This window comes from Rhea pennata, chromosome 4 (assembly GCF_028389875.1).
Source record: "Rhea pennata isolate bPtePen1 chromosome 4, bPtePen1.pri, whole genome shotgun sequence".
In the NCBI taxonomy this organism is placed as follows: Eukaryota; Metazoa; Chordata; class Aves; order Rheiformes; family Rheidae; genus Rhea; species Rhea pennata.
In genome coordinates, this window is record NC_084666.1 from 58,522,572 (window position 1) to 58,536,240 (window position 13,669).

The 13,669-nt window shown below is 36.0% G+C and overlaps 1 protein-coding gene across 1 annotated transcript in view; it reads right to left on the bottom strand.

Annotated features, from left to right (window-relative positions):
- BBS12 (Bardet-Biedl syndrome 12) overlaps nt 1-13,669 on the bottom strand; it is a 113,900-nt gene extending 100,231 nt beyond the window's left edge. The window contains exon 1 of the mRNA XM_062574012.1: nt 13,610-13,669. The gene's annotated coding sequence lies outside the window, so the exon portion shown is untranslated. The remainder of the gene's footprint in view (nt 1-13,609) is intronic.

Below are 13,669 nucleotides of genomic sequence, written 5' to 3' on the forward strand. Positions count from 1 at the left end.
ATGCTCATAATTTTGTACACTCCTTTCCTGAAAAAATTGCTTCTTTTCCAGACTCCCTCTCATATTCTATTTGTTAGTCATACAGAATAACATAAATTTGATGATTCTTTGAGCCCTTTGATGGCTCTTCTTTGAGCCCTCTTAAGTTCTGCTATGTGCTTTTTGGGATGAGGGAAGTGGACCTGCACTTCTTTTAAGATGTGATTGAATCACAGATTGATACAGTGATATGATAATATTTATTGTATTGTTTGTTCTGTATCCTGTTCTGTACTTTGTTTATAGTTCTGAGATCAGGTTTGCTTTTCTGCTTCAAAAAGTTGAAGCTTCACAGTTTAATCCTCATCCATCTTGCTGCCCAATCCACCTTCCTCTACCACTACAAAAACCAGGCTCAAGTCCATCCTTCCACCTGCCATGCTCCAAAGTCATCACCAACCTGGCAAAGTAGCAATCTCTGCAAAGACAGTTTGCAGCTCAGGTAAACTGAAGAAGTATCTGGGACTTAAATCTACTTACTTCTGTACCAAGATCTTAAACCGCTGACAAGATTTTAACTGTGTGCAGGACTTCCTTTCACACAAAGTAATGGGTCAAAGACTGATCTTATCTAGGAAAGGTGTGAAGTCCTCAGCCATTTAATTGTATTCCCAGGACACCAGAAGAAAAATACACACACATGCACCAACAAAAATCAGTGGGCCAAACTCATAGAACCATCTAGTGAGCTTCTACCAGTTTCTACGCTTCTTCACCTAAAAAGTGTGAAACAAAACCAGCAGAGGTTAACACTTAGATTATTTTGTGGGTGTATCAGGAACACTTTCAGCAGGCTCAGTGTACATTCAACCAAGAGGAAAATGGGAACTGAAAACAGTTCTAATACTGGCAATATTGGAGACAGCTCTTAGAAATACCTGTGGATTTAAAAGGAAAGCAAATAAAAAACAGTACTAATAATCCTTGCAAGTGCATGTTGGATCTAGTAAAGATGGGTTATACCTACATAAAAAGACACTATTCAATTTCATCTAGAAATCCAACAAAAATTAAACTGCATTTACTTTTTAAATATAGCACAACTTAACTTGTGTTATGTCCAGTCTTTGCTCTTCATTAACCCACTCTACTTTACATCAAGCTGTAACTATCAGTTATTCTTTTTCTCAGTCAGACTTGTAATCACTCTGAGTTGTATCACAAAAGTGAAACATTGTTTGTGAAGTTCATATCCTTACCAAGCTTCCTTTTTGAAAGGAAACAATTTTTTCTTCTCCATCTTCTTTACATTGTATGAAAAAGAAAAAAAAAAAAGAAGTTAAGAATGGGCAACATTGACCACATACTGGCATCTCATTTTAAGTCATTCCACTTCTTTATTCTAATAAAATTCTGTAGCAACTCCTACACTAACATACTATGATTCTTCAAAAAGCAATTTCTTAAAGACTACTATTCTACCATTCAAACAGAATTCAGATAAACATCAAATGATCCGTCTCTGCTGTATACATGTTTTTGCACAGATCGGCCTGAATGTCACCACACTTATGTGACCACAAAATATTAATTTGTAACAGGTCTATAAAGATCTGCTAACCATTCTGTACTCACATAAAACCAATTATAGGCTCATTAGCAGATACCATTAACTGCTAATGTAAAAAAAAAATGCAAAGTAAAAAGCCTGTTTACCTCTGCAGTATCTACACTGCAACACAGAGGCCTACAACAATTCCTCCTCTCAAAGACCTGACACAAAGACCACAGGCCTGGCAGATGCTATCACACGTGAAGGTACTTCTCAGAAGGTTAGGAAATTGTGGCAGAGTAAAATACTCTTTTATGTCCTATAAAAGGACACTCCCTAACTCCTGAAATTTTTGCATGGGTTAAGTGAACAAAAAGCAACTACAAAGACTTTGATACAAAGAAAGTCAGAGTATGCTTGAAGATAAAATCCCAGGAGAATCTACCTGGCCTAATTCCACCAGTGACACAAAGTTAAAAGTAGAAGTCGTTTCCGAGACATGTTGGAAATGAAAGAATTTCTGAATTTCCTCATCTAACTAAACACAAAAATCATTAAGCAGAACCTGACTGGGTCAAGATTTATCCTGGAATCATAGAAAAGGTTAGTTTGGAGGGGAACCCTGAGGTCTTCCAGACCAATCTGCTACTCATAATATAGCTAAAAGTGCCATGTTCCTCGCCTTGTCCAGTTCATTTCTGAAAATCTGCAGGAATGGGAGATCCCACAACTTCTCTGGGTAACCTATTCCAGTGCTTATACACTTCCCCCCCCCCCCCCCCATTACATGTCCAGTTAGAATTTATCTGGCCATGACTTGTGACTGTTTCCTCTTCTTTGCTGTGTGTTCCCGAAGCCTCCCTCCTCCCTCTTTATAATCTTCTTTTAGCTAGCAGGAGGCTGCAGAACGCTCCTTGACACGCTCTTGTTCAAGCTGAGGATTTTCAGCTGCCCTAATCTCTCCCCATATGTCATGTGGTCCAGCCCCCCAAACCATGTTAGTGGCATCTCAAAGCCACCAGACTTTGCCTGGGTTGTTGGTCTCTCTCCTGCACTAGGGAGCCCAGACCTGGAGACACTACTCCAGATGTGACCTCAGCAGTTCTGCATACAGCAGGGGACAGTCGCTTCCCTAAATGTGCTCACTCATCTCTTTTTAATGCAACCTAGTGTGCTGTCAGCCTTCACCACCAAAGACCAGTGCTGACTCCTATTCAGCTTGTTCACAAGAACTCCCAGCTTGTTTCTGGCAAAGCTACTCCCTAGTCAAGTCTGTCCCCAGCCTGTACTGATGCATGTGGTTATTCTGTTACAAGTGTAAGACTTTTCATTTCTGTTTAATTACATGAAATTCCTGTCAGCCTACTTCTCCAGCCTACTATTACAATCCCTCCAAATGACAGCCTTACCCTCTGTCACAATGACCACTCCCCCTCAATTTGATGCCACCTGCAAACGTGGAGGTCACTGACGCTGATGTTAAAGAGCATCAGCTCCAAGGTCAAGCCCCATGACATGCCACCTGTAACTGGCTGCCAGTTAGGCTGCAAACCATCAACCACTACTCTGAATCTGACAGTCCATCTAGCTTTTCATCCGCTCAGCATAGCCCAGCTATCCACCCCATATCATCAAGATCTGACTATCAGCAACACTGCTTGCTGAAGCAAGCAACACCCACTGCTCTCCCTTCATCCACAGAAGTGATTACCTCATTACAGAAGGTTGGTAAAGCAATATGTGCCCTTTGTTAAATCTGTACTGATTCATATGTAGTCACCTTCTTGTCCTTCATGTCCCCAAGGACTTGCTCTGTAATTTCCCTAAGGAGTAAGGTGAGGCTGAGCAGCTGCTAGTCTTCAAGTCATTGAAGTCATCAAGTCATTTTCTAGTCATTGGAGACCTCCTACAATCACCAGGATCTATGGCTGCATGCATTTCACATACTGTTAGAAATGAATAACCAGGACACATAGTTGTCAACAATGAATCTGGTAATGGCAAGTATGTCAAGTGATACACAGTGCATGAAACTGTTGTTTCAGAAAAATTCAATTAGTGATTTTTAATTCAATTTCCATTTTTAATCTCCCTAGGGAAAATCAGCACCATAGGGATTTAGGAGGCATATAGTGCAGTAACAGTGAGTTGTGCTGAAAAAATGGACAGATAAAAAATTAAGCAGAAATGCTTTGCAAGACCCCTCTTCCCTGAAAGGAAAATGAGGCCATTACAGCCAGGTGCATGGCAGATTCATGACTATCTAAATGAGCATGGGGAGACACCTACGCTATGAGGCCTCACTAAGCCATCAGGAAGCATTCATTCAACCAGACAATGCTAACAATGGTGAAAGGGGAATACTAAGGCTCTCCTCAGTCCTTTACTCCGTGTCTTAACTAAATCCATACCTCATCAAGCGAACAAAAGTAGTTTTGCTAATCCTTGGTGATATATACAATATAGAATGTAATTATCCTTTCAAAGCAATCACCCTTGTTTTTTCTGCAAATCAAGTTGCTAGATTAGACAATTACAGACAAGACTTTTAGGACATTAGAAGCTCATGCGTTCATTTCTTATAGAAGATTATTCTGCCCAGGGACAGCCTGGTCTGTAACTACTAAAAGTGTTTCATCCTAACATGCCCTCCGTCAATGGAAAATGACTTTTCAGAAAACATGTTTTGTGAAGATTCCCAGATGTCAAGAATTTTCAGGTCCTTTAATTAACCTACTAAAACCAAAAGTTGTTTTTGCTAAAATTGATATTTTTGCAGGAAAAATAATTTTCCCTTTTACCCTAAGATTTTTTTTAAAAAAATCTTTCTCCTGAAACAGTGAACACTTGTCCTAATCAGAGGTAATATTCAGTTAGATAAAATCACTGTTCTAATTTAATATGGAAGCTCCCCTCTATTTTACCCCTTCATTTGTCCTAAATAGTTATTTATATAAGCCACCTAAAGGATACTTTCATCCAACCGTTGTATTTTAGTGAAGAAAACCCCATATGCATCAGTCAATCAGCAAAATCCACCCTCTAATCTTATCAGAAGGATGTGACCAAACAAAATAAATAAATAAATAAACAATCCCCCCCAAAAAACAATTAAGGCATTCTTCTGCTTTTACCTATCTTTCTTTACAAACACATCCATCAATCCACTCTTATATTTAAATACAAAATTATGGAATTCATTGCCTCTATTTGAAAGACTGTTAGACATAAAACATCTACCAAAAGTGTGCATTACCATGGTTGTTCTCGATCCACAGGCAACAGAGTAGCCATTCGTTTAACAGCTTAGATATTGGGTTTTATAACTACAGGGATGTTGGAAGCAAGTGCTCCATTTTACAGGGTATATTATACTCACCCACTTTAATGCTAATTTTTTGAACTTTTGTTCTTCTATTATTGATCCAACTCCTTCAAGAGCATTAATGCTCTATTTCTTACATGCAGGCAGGATAAGCTTCTGCTGCTGCTTGATTTTGAACAAGAACAGAGGTGGAGATCTCTTTTTGATGGCTTAAAATCAATTTAAAGGTAACTGCCACTCTACTTTTTATTCACATCTTTACTTCTTCCACGTATTACTCCCTACTAGACATATACTTTTGGAGGTTACTGCTTAATCCTATGAGCTCTCCAAATGGAGCATGATCTTTACTATTAAAGATGAGTTAAAAATATAGAACACAGCTAGAAAGAGTTAAATCAACAGACTGCGATCACAAATTGATGATTACCATGTTTGTCAGATATATGAACACCGTTGTGGTTCCTATGACTCTACTGACAGTAATCTTGTAAAAGTGTGTTACTACAGTAAGAGTCTGAAAAATTCCTGCACATGAATAAAACATACCAAACAAGAGAGTCACAGTGACTCTAGCTGAACATCACTTTGTTCTGGTGATGGATAAAGGAGGCAAGCACCTTGATGAACAAGATGTCTAATACCTCAACGAAACCAAAACTTCTCTCCAAAATTCACCAGTCATCAGGTTTGAAGGGAAAAAAAAATAAGACACAAGCTTTCAGTTCAGAAATACACATAAGAGAAAAATAAGTAAGAGCTTAAACTGGAAGAGTCAGATCCTATGTAGAAACTTTTCCAGACTTTGAAGTTGTGCAGATCTGGAGTCCAGATAGTGAGATCTTTATTTCATTTACCTGAATTGCTAAAAAGAGAAGAGTCTTTGTTCTTTCTATTAGGCACAAATATTACACAAAGTATAAACAATCTCCTAAAACAACAGCAAGATGGACACATTCTTCTCCCTTCCCAGCCCCCTGGAGCCACAAATACTGCTCTCTTTTAACGTACTTGCATTACTGCTAATCCATTTTAAAACGTTCCATGAAGCTTTTCCTGTATGAAGCATTTTACCATGTTTTTCTAAATGACAACTTATATATATATATTGTATAAAAAGAAAACGATATAGTAGCAATCAACTTTTCATAATTGTGGGGAAAAAAGAACAAAAGCAAAAAAAAAGACAAAAAAAACCCCAAAAACACACAAAAACAAAGCACCAGGATGTGACATGGTCACTATTATCTGCTCCTAACTTTAAGACAGGATTCTGGGGGTCCACTATTGGCAACACTATTTTACATACTGTCAGATTCCAAGGTAATTTAAAGGATTAATTTCATTTCCTGTTAAAATGCCATCAACCCCATAGTGAAGTGAGGAAAGCAATCTAACTCAGTGTACCTCTGAAGAAAATCCCAAATAATTCCTTTCCCCCCAAAATATACAAGAAGTTCAGATTAAGCATAATTACTGGAAATGGATCACTGTACAAAGTCCAACATCCAATATTTCTATGCTTATGGAGAAGAATATTACTGTATTTAAAGGTTTCAGTAGACAGCATATTCTCATCTGAAAAAGCTGCCCATCTCCAACAGTATATAAGCCCCGAAGTATACATTAAACTACAGGTTTGTTATGATCTGAAAGACAGCACTTAAATGAAAAAATGCAAGTCAAAAAAAAAACAAACCAAACCAAGAAAACCCTCACACCCTTAGTGAGTTCTAGTTTTAGATGCATCTATGTAAAAGAAATAGTGCTACTAGGAACTGTTGAGGGCTTTAAATCATCCTGTCAGTGTACCAGTGATGCAGAAGGTTGCTGTACAGCAGACCCACAGCCATAAACATTCTGATTTTGTCCCTGCTACCCACAATCAGGTTGGGCTCTCTTGCTTCTGCTCACTGAAGCTAGAATAGGCTGTAAGAGCAATCTAACCACTTTGGTTAGTTAACACAGTAAATATCAACATACAAACTTGTAAGCAGGACAGACTCCCCAAATGTAAAAGTTTAACACAAATACTATGTTGTGTGTCAATGTTAATTGGGTTTAAGCTGTTTTTGGAGTTTATCAATGTACTCCTACCTATTCCTTCTCATATGGTACATTCAACAAACATGGTCAAAACAAGATCTATTGCTTTCCCCTATTAGAAAAGTCTGCACAAAGCCTGCAGCAAAACATTAATGGAAAATGGTATCACTCAAAAAAAACAAACAAACAAACAAAAAAACCCCTCACCTTCTGTGCATGATTTAAGCATTATATACGTATTCAATTATATTCACATATAATTCTTCGTTTTTTCCTCAAAATGAAAACTTATTTTATTCTTTGAAAACATTAAAAGATGTAATAGATAGAGACCCAATACCAACTTCATGAAGACTACAACTGAAATCATGGTTTTGTACAGTATAGCCCATAAAGCGTAAAAATTTCTTAAAAGCCCTTTGATAAGAGATGAATAGGAGTCAGTTACCAAAATAGTGCTACTTCCTTGGCAGATCTGGCTCTAAACTTGCTGCTGATACACAAACAAATACTCCAGCAAAAAAGGAACTGCATGAGACAACCTCTAATCCAAACCATAAGCTACTCCAGGAAGGCCTCAGATTCAACATCTCAAATTCAGTGCTTCCAAGCCTCCTCCTCACCCCCCACCCTGGAATACTTTTTATAAAGAGGAGAGACTAAGCTATGATTTTACAGAACTGACACAGACAAGACCGAATAGTGTTGAAGACAGTGAGTAATAATTCCCATTTCATTAAGAACAAAAATTTGTTTTGTCTATTGTGGTATTTCTTAACATGTTGTATAGTTAAAACAAATTTAATTAAACCAAACAACTAAAAAGCTCAAATAAAAATGACCTAACTTTATAAGAGCTTTGGAGAAAAGCTGGCAATCTAGTGCTCAGAAGCTTATCTCTGCAGTTTTCACTCCTATTTGAAATCAATCACTATCAAGAATCAGCATTAGAAACAAAAAACAGCATCAGAAAAGCTTGCAAACTGCCACCACTACTACATATTACAAGCTACAAGAGCCACTAACACTTCCATATGACTGTACACATTAAATATTTGTACTTATTTCAAAACTACAAAGCGAAGATTCAGCTCTCCAGGAGCTGGAATCACACTGCCAACTAAAAGCAGTTTAACTGTTAGTGGAAGAACATTCACCAATAGGCACCAATAGACAAAATTTAGATCTATTTAAAGATACACAGTAACAGCCACTATCTAATTCAAGGAAAAGCATATTCTAACTCTGATTTTGAACAATAAAAAACCCCACAGATTATAAAATCAGGACCTATAAAGTTGGTTTCTATGTATAGTTTTATACACAGTGGAGGATGAAGCAGTCAACTGTCCAGTTTTACTCTTCCTAAATGCTACAAAACTCTGACTCACAGTAATGTATAAAAACAGAATTTATTCTGCATGGCTAGATTATTCTGCAGGGGCTAAATTCCACTCAGCAAGACAACCATCTATTCCATATAGTATATAAGACTTTTGGGCAGCAGGGGGAGTATTTAGCTCAGAACTACTTTCAAAGTAAAGAAATATTGAGTTCTAAACACAGCAAGTAGTGTTCCCAAACGGCAACCAAAAGTATTTTGAACTAGAAAAGAAAAATAACAAATTAGCAAACCTACACGAGACTTGAATGTCAAATGACTATTGACTCTCAACCTCAGCGCTATGATATGCATCACAAAATGCAATCGGTTGGGTATCACTTAAGAAAATCTGTACTTATTTTTAAAAATCAGTGCACTTTCATGATAATCTGGTGAGAAGCAAAAGGCGTACAGAAGGGGAAAAAAGAGTGAGTGAGTGAGTTCTATCTATCTATCTATATATGCTAATAAAAAACTTGGTTTAACATCCCCCCAAATGCAAGATTTTATTTTTTTCATAATAATTTTGAAATTGATTATATAAAGATTGACCTATGCATCTAAACATACACTACCTATCTTTGCGAAAGATGACAGGTAAAACCACCTTCAGACAGGAAGCCAACTTTCTTCCTGTTGTTTAATCAACAGTCACTCAAATGAGAGTAGTTCTTTGTTCTTCACATAAATGATACCACAGGATTTGTGGAAGGACAAATGTATATAGATAAACAAAATAGTTAAATTACACATCTTTAAATCAACATTCTGTGTAGCAGTAGTATGGCATATTCTATGTGGGAGTGGGAGAGTGCATGAGGGAAAAAGTGTTTCATGCAGAAAGCACAAAGAGAGACGGCCCAAGTGAGTGTGGGCTTCTATTACACCAGTGAATGTAGGTAAAATCCCTCTTGCTTTAAAGAAATTCCAAAGTGTCATCAGGGGAGGGAAAACAAAAGTAATGATTCTTGCCACACAGGTAAAACATATGAAAAAACGTGTAATAAAATCTCTTTTACATGACGCCCCCATCTTTCCCCCCCCAAGAGAGAAGGGTATAAATACACTGAACAGCTTAATGACAATTTATCAGCCTTCATCATACATCACAATTCAAATACTAGCATACAGATAATCAGAACACTGACATGATGTGCAAGCTACTGATCTTTAGCTGCATTTCAGTAATGCTCATGATTGCAGCTTATGGAGCACCTTTGTCACCATCACCAGAAAAAGGCAACATTCTCAGAACTTTAATAAGCGACTTAAAAATCCTGGAAAAAAGCTCAAACGTAAGTGGATGATTTTCTTTTACTGATTCTTTTCTATATATTTTTGTCTATATAGTTTTTCACAAAGATTAACTTTTCCCCCTTCCCTCTCTACAGAAGACTCATCTCAACTTTTATACACCAAATGAGAGACAGGTGAGTTTATGCTTCTTTTTTCAGGTGGACTTCTAACGTATGGCTACTTTAAAACAATATACTACCGAGTTACATCAAAATTATTAAATTACCAGAAAAGGCTTATATACAAGACAAATTTGAGCAGCTTGAGTTCAGTATAGAGAATGCAGTCTCTTAAAATCCACTTCTGCTGTTGATTTACATTTTCTAGTATTAACAGGCTGATGTACAGTATTACCTCATTGTTCTGTTCAAGACGCAACCCAAAATGAATATTCCCTATTCATTTTGCTTAGTTCACAGTTGAATTTACCGAAAAAATGTTTTATGATTCATTTGAACATAGGGCAAGATTTGAATGAGGTAACATTGTTACATCACTGCAAAACAGGAATAACTTTGATAGTGAAATTAGATGTTACAAATACTGCTTAATTTAATTTCTATGTATGGACATGAAACCACACATATTTTACCAAAAGTAGATGCAGAGACACTAATAGTTCTGTTAAGCCTTTTATATCCTAGCAATGATGATATTCAGTTATATTCTAGCTAGCTTTTTTCCTCCAGAGTAAAACTTTACCAAGCCATTCTGGATGTACTTAGCTGTATATTGCTGTTTTATGCTGTTTGCTTAGTATTTAAAACACATTAGTTCCACAAAAATACTGTCATTGTGATTGCTTCTTTCAAAAAAAAAAAAAAAAAAAAAAAAAAATCATACCACAGTGCAAAGAGTATACCAAATACAGTTTTACAACAGATGATTCACTATTGTCAGGTTGCTGATCTGTATTAGTTTATTTAATAAGTGAGTATACCAACTAACAGCACCAAGTAGTTACATAAATATTTATGTAAGTTATCTGTTAACTACTTCAAGTCTCCATTTAAATTTTTCATCTTGCAGAATTCTCATTTAAGTTAGCTGTAATTCTCACTGAAGTTAAAAGTAACTTTGTTCAAATGAAGATTTAAAGCCAGATTCTGCAACCACTTCCTTACCTGAGTCATTTTTCTCATATGCTGCCAAGATCAAGACACAGTTATCTCAGAACTTCAGTGCTCAAATAGAAGTGTAAGAGGCAGATTAATGACATACTACCACTGAGTGCTGTCAGAGTGATGTGTAAAGGTATTTCCCCAAATTCAAATACTGGATTAGTTGCAGGCATTAGGCAGAGCAATTGAAGTGCCCTAACTGAAGACGGCTCTAAAAATGCTGTTTTAAAACTTGACAGTAGCTTCAGCTATTTACCCTTTAGCTAAGCCATGATTTCCATACTACCACTGTGATTAAAGCTCAGTTTAGGAGCTAATGCAGCAGCTTTACATCTCCAGAAGATATTCCAATGCTCAAGCTGTCTTGTGAAGATTACACATATAAAAGCCACAAGAATCTACCACAGAGCTAAGCATATGCATAAAGTTTTATAATGTGACTTTAAAAGGAATAAGCGAAAAATGATGGTATATAAAATACTAGCCTAATTCTTCATACTAGGATAAGAACATTTTATATATTTATTGTAACATTTAAAAAAAGAGTTTTAACATTTTAATTCAATTGTCCTCAGTAAACAAGTTATATACAACTATTTCACTTATTATTTCAGGAATGCAGCTGGCAAGTTCTGCAATGCTACCTGAAAGAAATAGCCATCTTGGAATATGAAATTGAAGATGAGGATGTTGATAACCTTAAAAATATCCAAAAAAATCTCCAGAGACTAATGGTAGGCATTCTTTTTTACCCAGTTAGAAATAAATAAAAAGATTCAGTATTACTGAAAAACAGCATTAGAATCAGTGTTGTTATGCCTCAAGGTCCATGTTATATACTCTTGAGAATACACATTTTTTGTAATAACTAACATGACTACATCTATTTGAATGATAATCTACTGCTATAAAGTAGATTCAAGTCCTGATAGTTACGTAAGTCAATATAAAGTTATATATATTTTAAATTTATTTATTTATTGAATCATGCAAGGCACCTAAAACTGACAAAACCTTGTCTGTAGGATGGCAACAATTACTTTTATAAGTAACGGCTTAGAGAACTGTGCTATGATTCTGCAGGATCCAACAATGAATATAAACTAAATAATACGTCAGTACTTTGCTAAGCTACATAAACAAATTCCATTAACGATTAAGGGCATAACGACAAAGTTATGGCTAAGAGATCCCTGTGTCATTTTAAAGTTCTCTTCAGGCTAGAAATAAAGATCTGCTGCCACTGCAGCATTCATCAAACCTGTTATCATCACAGACAGTGAGCATCCTGAGCTTGCAATATTTTTATATTTGCGGAAATAATCTTTACAGATAGCTTCCTTCATTGTACCCTCCCTTAACATTTACCAGTTAGGAAAATGAAAACTCCTGAAACAAAGAGTTCCTTCTCTTTAAGAGGAGGACTCGACATGCAGGAAGTCATGTATTACTACAAATACTAGCTGGTAAGAGATCTATCACTAATCAACAAACACCTGTATTGCAGGACCTAATTCCTCCAGGGACTGGATGCAAGATTTGTGAAGCATATGAAAAGAAAAAGTTTCCTGCATTTCACCAAGAACTGAGCAACTTTCTAATATCTATGTTAAAATAAGTGGATGATCATTTTAATTTTTACTGGAACATTATTTATTTAAATATTTAATTATGATTAATTTATATACTTTCTCCTGTGTATTACTAACTTGCTGTCCATTTTTTGGACCACTGTATGTTCTTAGTCTGGGTGATAAAGACAGTGTGTTGTAAGATCACGTATGATCCTATTTGTAAGCCCTAAGGGCTCCAAATGTACTTAAAAAACAAACTAATTGGTTCTCACTTTGTCAGTGACCTTAAAGTGACAGCTATTTATTGAAGAAAATTATTAAATGTTACGTGTAAATGATATTTAATAAATTTCAGTAATCTATAAAAACCATGTTTACAGTGTTCTTTGTTTAATGGTGTTGTGCCTTTCACTGCTGCCCAATTACTCTGGGTTTTGTACATAATTTAAAAAAAAATAGTATTAATAGGTATACAGGTACCAGACTCAACACAAGAAGACACCAGCATAAAACCTAAGGCTTTCCCACTTTTACAAAGCAGCATAAAATACCAGTATATGCATGCATATACCACAATACATAGCACAGAGAAACAGAGAAGCAATACTACCAAGCTTTTTCTTCTTCTTAAAAAAAAAAAAAAAGGAAGAAAAAAAAAAAAAAGAAACTCCCATGAATAACAAGGAAAAAAAAATGCATTGCGAGCTGCCCTACATAGCTACACAGACTTTCAGTTGTATTTTTGGCAGGACACATTTTGCTGTTGTAAGTAATTTTCAAAAAACTTCAGAGACAAGGAAAGGTTATGAAAATATTAAATAACTTGAAAAAATAATTATCCAAGTAACTGAAGGTGCCAATGTCCCAAAGCACTTAAATAACCAGCTATTACCAGCAATGACTGACAAATAAATTGATTATTAATTTATAAATCCAAGTGAACATATGCTGTATTAATTGTTTACAAAAATATTTTTGTGGAACCTCGGAAATGCAGTTACTTCAAATGAAGATGGAGTCCATCATGTGACATTTTAAGTTTTATATAGAAGGAAACAACCAAACAGAGCTTCTTTTACAATCCACAAACCACCACTCAATGCTAAAAATGCAAATTGTAATTGATGAAAGTTAGCAGTACTACAACAGTTATCAGTCTATCATTTAGTCTTTGATGTGTTTTTGCTGGTGGATGGGTGGGGAATGGAGTATTTCAAGTTGTACTTAAAAACAGAGTAACAGTGGAAAAAAAGAGCAGTTTTCTTGAATGTTGCAAGTAACAGAAAATAAGCCCTAGTGATAGGTTTCTGCCAAAACGGGGAGAATACTTACAGCGTCGGTATCTCTGTTACCTCTAGTTATCTTCTCTTCCTGCAGTGAAGGAGAGTTCTG